The sequence below is a fragment of the Euprymna scolopes genome, chromosome 17 (assembly GCF_053919585.1).
Source record: "Euprymna scolopes isolate OS-2025 chromosome 17, ASM5391958v1, whole genome shotgun sequence".
Taxonomy (NCBI): Eukaryota; Metazoa; Mollusca; class Cephalopoda; order Sepiida; family Sepiolidae; genus Euprymna; species Euprymna scolopes.
In genome coordinates this window covers 89,555,007-89,566,786 of record NC_136498.1, presented here as the reverse complement: position 1 = coordinate 89,566,786, position 11,780 = coordinate 89,555,007, and the positions used below count along the sequence as shown (strand labels likewise).

The window sequence follows — 11,780 nt, the reverse complement described above, 5'->3', positions numbered from 1 at the left end:
CGGCCTCATGTCCAATTCCGCCTTTGTGGGGAGGCAAGTAAACAAAAACATTAATCAGAACAGACATTTACCAGGGCATTTTATAATTAATCAGAAGTGACATTTCCAGGGCATTTTGTAATTAAATCAGAAATAACTTTTTCCAGCTACTGTTTTAATATTAAAACTTTGTTACATTAAACATAGTACCTATTCACAATGCCTCCCCACGGGACAGGTTTAGACACCAGGGTCGTTTTTTGACGTGGAGAAAAAATTGTCTTAGTCGTAAAGGATTCCTCTTCCACTGAGAGAGAAGAAATTGAAATGTAGCACCTGAAGAACAGATACTACACTTTGATCTTAGCCAAAAGGCCAAAACAGACAAATCATTTTTATTAGCTTTGCCTCAACAACGACATCAATTTGTTTTTTTTTTCTCTTAAGGCTGGTGATAAGATTTTTTTTTTTTTTTACACAGTGGTCACCACTTATCAAGGCCCGGAAGCCATTCAGGGATAAGGATTATTGCAAGTACATTACGTTAGTGTGGAGATTTATTGAAGTGTTTACTTAAGGGGGCGGTGCATTAGGAATTTGTTTACGTTGGACTTGAAGACATCCAGGTTGTAGTCAGGTGGGAAGCAGGCAGACGCAACAGAGTTCCACAGGCGTGCAGTTCTAAGAAAGAAGCTTTGTTCATGGAATCTACGTTTTGATTTAGGCACAGATATAGAGTGGGGAAAATCTTTGACAGTGGATTCAGCTAGACGGGTATTTTTCGTGAAAGATTGGCGATGGGGGAACCAGAGATTGGAGTTCAGACGAGCACCTGCCATGGAAATAACGATAAAACAAAGATAGGCTCGCAACGTCTCTTCTGTGGGAGAGAGGTTGCAGGGAAGAGAAAAGGGAATCCCCCACTAAGCCACAAAGTCTATTTTGTACTCTGTCAAGGCAGGATAGGCTGGTTTTTTGTACTCTGTCAAGGCAGGATAGGCTGGTTTTTAGCATCTCCTGCCCAGATATGCAGCAGTATTCCATCATTGGACTTACTTGGCTTTTATACAGATAGAGAATTGCATCAGTAGTGAGATATCTTCTGGAGCGGTAGAAGGATCCCACCATCTTTCCAGCGACCTTGGCAACAGACTTGATGTACATGTTCCATTTCAGATCAGGAGTAAAGGACAAACCCAGAAGCTTGTCAAAACACGGGGCTTCTAGACGAGAGCCATCCATTTCAATTGATTCCAGATGGGGATCAGAGCGTTGATGATGTAAAGATAGGAGTTTGGTTTTAGATGCATTAAAGATAACCAGCCACGTCTTCCCCCACTGAACCACGCGCTCGAGATCAGAGGAGAGAGAATCAGAGAGAACAGCCTTTGATGTGTTGCCGTAGATGGTCATGTCATCAGCATAGATGTCAACGAATGATTTAAGTATGTGTTTAGGGAGATCATTGATGTAGATCAGGAAGAGAGTTGGGCCCAGGATTGACCCTTGAGGGACTCCAGCATTAATACTGCAGGCCTCCGATTTTTGTCCATCGACCACTACTCTTATGAGCCTATCAGAGAGAAATGATTTAATGATTGAGGAAACATTTCCAGTGATACCATAGCTTGAAATCTTGTGAAGTAGTCCCGTATGCCATACCTTGTCGAAGGCCTTTGATATGTCAAGAGCAATTGCCCTAGAAAGGAAGCCTTTGTCAAGAGATTCACTAATCCTGTGAGATATAACTGTTAGCACATCTGCGGTAGATCTTGCAGAGCGGAAACCATATTGTGTGTCACTAAGAAGGTTATTTCTGCTGAGGTGGTTGACTATTTCTCTATTTAATATGGATTCCAGCAACTTACTCATAACACACAGGAGACTTATTGGTCTGTACGAAGAGGGAGAGGACTTATCACCTGAATTCTTAAATACAGGGAATACTGATGAGGTTTTCCAAGGTGTTGGAAAGCACTTCTCCTTAAGGCAACGTTTAAACAATTTCATAAATATGGGAGCAAGTTCTGGTTGAAGCTTTTTTAACACTATAATTGGGATGCCGTCAGGGCCAGTTGCTTTACTGGAATCAAGGTTCTTGATTAGCTTGGCGACCTCATGCACGGATATTTGTATGTTACCTAGCGTGTTCTGTGTTATAGGAGGAAATATGGGGAGTTGATGGCCTTCGTCGCATAAGGTAGAATTAGCTGCAAAGTTCTTTGCAAATAGTTTGGCGTTGTCTGATGCTGACGAGATAACCTCTGGTCCATTGATAATGGTTGGGATAGAACGCACACTTCTGTTCAGGATCCTATTTGTTATTTGCCAAAACTGGTGCGAACCAAGCCGCTGATCAGCTACTTTGGATTTATCACACTGGGCATATAACTCTCTTGCATTTTTTATTACTCTTTTACAGTGGTTGCTGGCGTTCCTGAAAGCAGCTTTAGTCTCAATGCATCTATTACGTTGGTAGTTATGGAAAAAGTGATTTCTGTGCGCGATAGCAGCAGCACATTCTGGGGAGAACCATGGCTGGCTGTTAGGTTTTTGTTGGAATTTTTTCGATGGTATGAATGGGTCTATGCCTACAATTAACTATTCGGTCAGATCTGATACTATAGAGGACACATCCTTTTTAAACATGGAATGGTAAATCAGATATGAATGTACGGAAACTATCCCAGTCAGCCATAGAGTATCGGTATACAGCACGGTGGAGGGGTACGTCTGGGGACATTACATTTCGTTTTTATCTTAACTGATACAACGGAGTGGTCGGAGGATCCTAGAGGAGAAAGAACGGAACATGAACATAGCTCAGGGGAAGTTGAGAGAAAAAGGTCTAGGAGGCTTGCATATTGACCAGTAGTATTGGGCGCACGGGTGGGTTCGTGAACAATCTGAGTGAGGTCATAAGCAATGGCAAAATCATGACAAAACCTCCCCTCATCGTCTGTCTTATTTGAATGGGTCAGCCATTCCACGTTATGGACGTTGAAGTCACCACAGATGTGGATGTTAGCCGAGGGATGTGTAGACAGGATGTGGTCTATTTTCTCAGATATACTCTTAAAGATAGTAACTCCGCTGTTATGGGGCCGATAGAGGGCAAATATAAATGCAGTAGTGTAAGCAAGTCCAACCCTGAAGCACATATAAGGTAAGTTAGGATCTTCTCTAGAGATATCCCTGCCACACGGGAAGCCATCTTTAATGTAAGCACATATCCATGCCCATGGCGATCTTGGGGGTCAGATTTAGCTGTTAAGTTAGAGTATCCGTTAATTATGAACTCATCTAGGGAAGTGGTCGGCCCTATTCCAGTTTCGCTTAGAAAGAATATGTCCGGTTTCGTCTCCTGTAATTGGGTATCAACCTCTGGAAGGTTGGAATGTAGATCCCTGATGTTGGAGAAGGTAACATGGTAGTAGGGGTCTACGTTGGAAGATTGGGTTCTAGGTTTATTCGAGTTTTTTTTTTTTTTTCTGGAGATATTTCATGTTGAGGTTTTGGGATTTGTGGAACAGGTCGGCATACTTGGTTAGAGCAGGATAGAGAGGGAAAGTAAGAGAGAAAAGGACAGGATTTTCTTTTGTAGCACATGAAAAGGTAAAGCCGTAACAATTATCCACTAGTATGGCATCGAGAGGCCCCACCAGAGACTACTGCATGGTCCAGAATCCATTCACCAAATGGCAATACAGCAGTCCCAGTACTTTGCGCCTGCTGATAGGACAGCCTCCTTAGTGGTTAATCCAATCACACAGCAGACCATCCTGTCCCCAACAAACATGATAAACTAAAAACCTGTACCATGGTCACAGACACGTGTTACGTAAACAAAGCTAAAACCATTTTATCGGAAATGCATTTCACTTCAAATACATCCCGGAAAATAAATAAAACTTTTCAACCGGATACGTTTCCCCTGAAACGAATAAAACAAAGAAAAACACCTTTTCTTTTACAACGGCTACATATAGGAAATACTTCCCACATTTTTACAAAAAAGAATAAAACATTTCAACCGGATACGTTTCCTCGAAATAAACAAAAACGACAGCCTACAAAAAGAATTAACTCTTTCTTATTGTACGAAAAAATCTAATACCTGGTCGGACTTTCGCTGTTTTCATGCTACCTTTTTTTTCTACTACCAACTCTCTGCCTTAAACGCGCACCGTGCATATTACAACAAAAACATGGGTCAACTCGACTCCATTTACACACACCGCGCAAATATCGTTGCTACACAAAAACATTCCCCTCTCAGAATTATCTAACAAAAAAATCCTTTTCACAGAAAAGCAAAATTTTTTCCACAGAAAAAGTAAATATCTGTTTACTCAACAGTTGAGTCTGTGCCAGTTGGATCAGTTTAATATTCAAATTTAAAATCGTTAAATACAATTTAAGCGCGCAGTGCAATTGATTGTTTCGGCGCGTTAAAAAAATGAAAAATGACACCCACGCAAATTCCGGCGTGACCTTTATATACCAAAGGTGCGTACGTAGTTGAAAGCACCCCATGTGATGTCTTCCGTCCAATGGAATTCCTCCTAGGATACATTTTAAAACTGATTTTCTAGAGCTCGTTTGGAGCCAATCAAACCAAATATAAACATGCACAAACACAAAATCTATCTTTTTAGTCTCTTAGCCTTTCGAGCCTTCTTTCGTCTCTTTAAACTCTTCCGACTCATTCAACGCTTTCTCATTAGGACTTACCACGCGTGCAAACATCAATTATTTCATTTCCACTGCTCCGCGCATTAATACTCTCTTTTAACAGACGAACATTAATATTGTCTATGTTACATATTTGAACATTCAAAGAACACAAAAAGAGACTCTCCACCTTTCATATGAACTCAAAAAAAAAGAACTCTGAAATATTGAGAACTATGTTTTAACTTGTTATTATTTGTTATTTCTATTCCGGAAATAAACCTCCGTTTGTGTTGCACATAAGATTTCTTATTTTTATTTTTATTATTTGTGGAGGAAGTCAGTTCCCAAAAAAAGGCCAGGCGACCCCCACAAGTTGGTGACCCGACGCAGAAATCATATGCACAACGGAATCTTATAAACTATTAAACAACCATGACTCAGCGGAAAAAGCGACAATTTTTTTTCGACCACAATTTCAAGCTCCGCGTCATCGGAAAAAGTCAGTTGACAGTTTAAAGGCTTTGAAATCACTTTCGAGCGAAGAAAACAAACATGGAACCTTCCTGTGTTGAAAAACCTCTGGCAACGTTAACGGTAAATATACCAGCATTTAATCCTACCAACATAAAGACCTGGTTTATCCAAATCCAGGCCCTTTTCGACGCAAAGCGGATAACGTCTCAACGAACCAAATACTGTTACTTGGTGGAAAAACTCCCGGCAGACGTCGTCGAAGAGGTGGCGGATTTATTGGAGAATGTGCCTGAAGACAACCCATATGACGAACTTAAGAAGGCCATCTTACGACGGACAGGCTTTTCAAACGAAACAAGGTTACGCAATCTTTTCACCCAAGTAGAATTGGGAGATCGCACCCCGTCACAACTTTTGCGATACATGCGTACATTGCTAGGGGACAACAAAATGTCCGAAAATATAATGAGAAGTCTGTGGCTGGATAAACTTCCAGACACAACAGTACAAATCCTAGCACCCACAACGGAAGAGACAAATATTGAAAAACTCGCCGATATGGCAGATCGAATCCATGAAAATCTGAGGCACCGCAAAGTAAACTCAGCACAAGCACAGCAGAAACAGACGTGCGACGACGATATATCGGGACTAAAAATGACGGTCGAAAATCTCACTCGACAAGTGCAGGAATTAATACAAATAAACCATCGTTACTCATTTAATAAACGATCGGACTACCGAAAACGAAGTCTTAGTAGAGGTCGAAGCAATACACGGGAACGAGCGAACGAAATCTGTTTTTACCACAAAAAATTCGGCACACAAGCTCGGCGTTGCACTTATCCTTGTTCTTTTAAAAACAAGAATCAGGGAAACGAATATTCCGGCCAGTAGAGACGACGACTGTCGCTGGATTTTCCACTAAAGGTCGTTTATTTTTTATTCGTGATAATAATCATGGATATAATTTCTTAATAGACACTGGAGCTGAAATCAGCGTGATACCACCTCTACGTAAACAAAAAGCTATTCCACAGCCTTACCACCTCCAAGCAGCTAATGGCACACAAATACCGACATACGGTGAAAAATATTTAGACGTCAATCTCGGCCTGCGCCGCACATTTCCGTGGATTTTTACCATAGCCAACGTTACGACACCAATATTAGGAGCAGATTTCCTAGCACGGTTTAATCTATCGGTAGACATGACTAGTCGCACACTGACTGATAACCAAACAAAAATCGTAATTAAAGGTATCACCACAAGATACCAGTCTACTGGGATTAGTTCTGCCTTACCTGAAGAGACGTACATTCGTCGGCTGTTTCAAAATTACCCACAACTTACTCAGCCATTCAAAGTCACGGATAATATTAAACATAATGCAAAGCATTATATTAAAACGAATAGACAACCCGTCTACGCCACCCCCAGACGTCTGAAGCCGGATAAGTACAAGATCGCAAAAGACGAATTTCAACGCATGTTGCAACAAGGAATTATCCGACCTTCCAAAAGTGCGTGGTCATCTCCTCTACACATGGTACAGAAAGCAGACGCGACAACATGGCGTCCATGCGGCGATTTCAGGAGATTAAATGCACAAACTGTACCGGATAGATACCCTATCCCACACATTCACAATTTTGCAATCGGACTGCAAAATGCCACGGTATTTTCCAAACTGGATTTAGTAAAAGCGTATTACCAAATACCGGTGGCGGATGAAGATATCCACAAAACAGCACTGACCACACCATTTGGACTTTACGAATTCGTCAGAATGCCATTCGGACTTAGGAACGCTTGTCAAACCTTCCAAAGGTTAATAGACGAGGTTTTTAGGGACCTTCCATTCGTATTCGCTTACGTGGACGATGTCCTAATTGCTAGTAGAAACCTCGACGAACATAAACAACACTTGGAACAAGTTTTTCAAAAACTGTCCCATTACGGTTTAAAAATAAATTTGGACAAATGTATTTTCAGTCAGCAAGAAGTAAACTTCCTTGGACATTCAATTGATAAGGATGGTATATCACCATTACCCGAAAAAGTAAGCGCCATTACGGATTTTCCACAACCTACGTCTGTTAGACAAGTTCGTCGCTTCATAGGTATAATTAATTACTACAGACGATTTTTACCCAACTGTTCCACAATCCTTGCACTGTTAACGTCATTATTGAAGAACAAAACGAAAAACCAACAATTAAAACTGGACGGATCAGTTTTAAAAGCTTTCCATCAAGCTAAAACTGCCTTAGTCAATTTCACAAAATTGAATTATATTAAGGACAGCGAAGAATCGAAGCTTACACTTACAACAGACGCGTCAGACATAGCTGTAGGAGCAGTTATACATCAACTGACAGGGGATACAATGACCCCTATATCGTTTTTCTCAGCCAAACTGAGCAAGACACAGACAAAGTACAGTACCTTTTCAAGGGAGCTATTAGCAATTTATTTGTCAATTAAACATTTTAGACATCTGTTAGAAGGAAGAAACTTCTGTATTTACACTGACCATAAACCGTTAACATATGCACTGCATACGCATGTAGATAAATATGGTCCAAGAGAAATCAGACACCTTGATTATATTGCCCAATATTCCACAGACATCAGATACGTCAAGGGGCAAGAAAACATCGTGGCAGACGCATTATCACGAGCTGCAATAACTTCACTAAATTCCAGTTCGTTAACTATGGAATTAATTGCACAAGAACAGAAGACGGACAAGACACTCACTGACGTACAACAGAAAACGTCTTTGCAACTGAAGGAAATGTCCGTACCTTTTAGTGTAACAACAATTTATTGTGATACAGCAAAAGAACAACCGCGTCCATACATACCGCCAAGCATCAGACGACATGTTTTTCTACATTTTCACAATATGTCGCATCCAGGCAAACGAGCCACCGTAAAAATAATAACAGACCGCTTTGTTTGGCCGAATATGAATGCAGATATTCAAAATTGGACCAAGACGTGTGTATCCTGTCAGAAAAATAAAATACACAGGCACACGAAGTCACCGCTGGGCACTTTCAGTGCGCCTGATGCCAGGTTCACCAATATCCATGTTGACTTGGTGGGGCCATTACCGCCCTCAAAAGGACACACCCACATTCTCACCATAGTCGACAGGTTCAGCAGATGGCCAACAGCCATACCCGTGAAAGACACATCGGCAGCGACAGTAGCTGGAACAATACTAAAAGACTGGATAGCAATTTTTGGAGTACCGTCAATACTCACAACGGACAGAGGTTCGCAATTTCAATCGAAACTCTTCGCAGAGTTCAACCAATTGTTGGGAACAACCCACATAAAGACTACTGCTTATCACCCTTGCTCAAACGGCCTCGTCGAACGCTTTCACAGACAGCTAAAAACTTCTTTGGCCACGAGTCTTAACAACGCGGACTGGTCAGATAATTTACCATTAATCCTATTAATGATCCGAAACACAATAAAAGAAGACTTACAAAGCACACCAGCAGAGCTAGTTTTTGGATCCGTAGTCACACTACCTGGACAGTATTTTAATGCATACACAGATATTTCACCCACGGCTACTTTTGTGACGGAATTAAAGAACAAAATGTCTTCTCTCAAATTTACCCCCACCAGGAGGGCTGACAAACAAACCTATATACCGAATGACCTTCACACATGCAAATTTGTGTTTATCAGGAATGATACGGTCAAAAAGCCATTTTGTCCAAATTACACTGGACCATACCAAATTTTGGACAGAAGTAAAAAATATTTTACTGTCCAACGGAAAGACAGGAAAGACAACATCGCGATCGACCGAATTAAACCAGCATACATTGAGGAATACCCTCAGACAATTTCCCCACCAGAACAAATTCCCTTAGAACATGGGAGACCAGCAGAAAATGACGAGGACACCAAACCCACGACAAAAACGGGTAGGAAAGTCCACTGGCCGAAACATTTCAAGGAATACATTACATATTAAAAAAAAAATTTTTTTCCAATCTGGGGGGAGTATTTGTGCCAGTTGGCACAGTTTAATATTCAAATTTAAAATCGTTAAATACAATTTAGGCGCGCAGTGCAATTGATTGTTTCGGCGCGTTAAAAAAATGAAAAATGACACCCACGCAAATTCCGGCGTGACCTTTATATACCAAAGGTGCGTACGTAGTTGAAAGCACCCCATGTGATGTCTTCCGTCCAATGGAATTCCTCCTAGGACACATTTTAAAACTGATTTTCTAGAGCTCGTTTGGAGCCAATCAAACCAAATATAAACATGCACAAACACAAAATCTATCTTTTTAGTCTCTTAGCCTTTCGAGCCTTCTTTAAACTCTTCCGACTCATTCAACGCTTTCTCATTAGGACTTACCACGCGTGCAAACATCAATTATTTCATTTCCACTGCTCCGCGCATTAATACTCTCTTTTAACAGACGAACATTAATATTGTCTATGTTACATATTTGAACATTCAAAGAACACAAAAAAGAGACTCTCCACCTTTCATATGAACTCAAAAAAAAAGAACTCTGAAATATTGAGAACTATGTTTTAACTTGTTATTATTTGTTATTTCTATTCCGGAAATAAACCTCCGTTTGTGTTGCACATAAGATTTCTTATTTTTATTTTTATTATTTGTGGAGGAAGTCAGTTCCCAAAAAAAGGTCAGGCGACCCCCACAAGTCCAACAAAAATGCGTTACTGGCGTCTAGCCAAACAAAACACTCTTCACAGAAGAACACACTCGACACATTTATTTTTCACAACCTCCACCGAAGTAAACTCGTCAACAAATCAATTCGTCACCGACGTTTGGAAACGAGCAACTTAACAACATCAAATTCCCCTGAAATAGTTTAAATTTAAAGAAATTATATTCAATTCTACAAAAAAAATGGAACACCGTCACAAGCAGCTTCGTGTTGATGCAAAAAAAAAACGGATTTTACAAGCAGCTGCCACGGACGGATATATTACAAAATCCTCACTACTTCGAATTTTTTAAATTACAACTAACGCACATAAAAGAACCTTTCTTTTATTTCAATAAACATTTTTGGGTGTTTTCTGAAAACGAATCCAACAAAGGGGTATCTGTAGCAGCCAACACCCGCTACATCACAGGCAGAAGCTACTTTTCATGACTTCGAGATTTGAAATCCATTTCTCCCTGCCTTGTCCAATCACAAGCCAGCTCTCAATCACGTGACCGAGTATATAAAAGGCGAAATCACGAACCTTTAATCCTCTTTCTCGCTGGTTTGCCCAACAGCAAACATCGCCGGGGGGGACGCTTTGGACGCCCGGCTGAACGTGAGTACCACAGACTAGCTATGGCTCTCTTCTAACTACTATTTATTCCCACGTGCGGAACCCACACAAACTTTATCATTCTACAAGACTATCCAAACGAACATTCTTTGTCATGCTAAAGAATATACACCGACACACACACACACACGCGCACGCGCCTACCCTTTCTGATCACGAGACACTAACTCTTTTCCCTGTCTCCACTGTCGGACGCACGCTCCTACAAACATAAAAACACTAAAATCTTTGTGTCATTATCGAGGATGTCAATAGATTGAAAATACTAAAATCTTTGTGTCATTATCGAGGATGTCAATAGATTGAATAAGACATGACGACAGATCAGCTTCTATAAAAATGGCGTCTTTATTTACATCCGACAAACATGAGTACACCGGTAAGGGGGCATAACTCCAGCCGGTGAAAACTCTTGTTCAGTCCCTCATGCAACATCTTCCCTTTTCTCAATAATAAAAACAGAAGATAAAGACAAACAAAACAAAAAAATTAAAATAAAAAAAACACAACAAAAAGTCTAAGAATTAGAACAGTCTACAAAACACAGTGATCTAGGCATTCCTTGGGCTGACTACCCTCCTACCTAACAGGGATTATTCTGCCCTTTCACTTATGTTGTGAAATCCTTGACTCTCACAGGATCTCTTATTATTCTTCCTGACCGTGTTGTCCGCAACCTTTCCGGACTTGGTTTTGTTGGGGATGGGGTCGGGTTGAGGTTTTCTCTTATTTCACCTTCATATTGAGGTGGTTCTGGGTTACATATCTCTTCTGTACTCTGCCCTGTATTCTTGGGTAACTCGCTCTGCACTTCGTATGGCTGGTGTATTCCTGATGTGAGTGGGGGTGTCTCTGCAGTTTTCTTCAAATCTACTCTATTCCGTCGATATAAGTCCCCATCCACTTTTACATGGTATGATCGCTCATCCAGTCTCCTCCATACAACAGCTTTCCTCCACTCTTTTTGACCATTTATGTGTGGTTTCATCCGTACTACATCTCCAGGATACAATGGTTTAAGTGGTTTTACTTTGTGGTTGAAAGAATGTTCTTGCCTCCTGCAGTCTTGCTTCACTGATTTTCTCAGATTTTTGGGCAATTCTGGCTTGAGTAAATCCTCCCTGGTTGGGAAAAGTGTTTTTGTTCTCCTTGACATCAGCTTCTGAGCTGGTGATAACAGACCTTTGGCTGGCGTATTCCTGTGATCCAACATTGCTAGGTATGGATCAGCCTTATCGTCCATCGCTTTCCGGAAAAGGTTCTTTGCCATCTCTACCGCAGATTC

At 40.9% G+C, this 11,780-nt stretch overlaps 1 pseudogene; it reads right to left on the bottom strand.

Annotated features, from left to right (window-relative positions):
- Positions 1-251: 251 nt before the first annotated feature.
- LOC145297239 (U2 spliceosomal RNA) lies at positions 252-367 on the bottom strand (annotated as a pseudogene).
- Between the last annotated feature and the right edge of the window lie 11,413 nt (positions 368-11,780).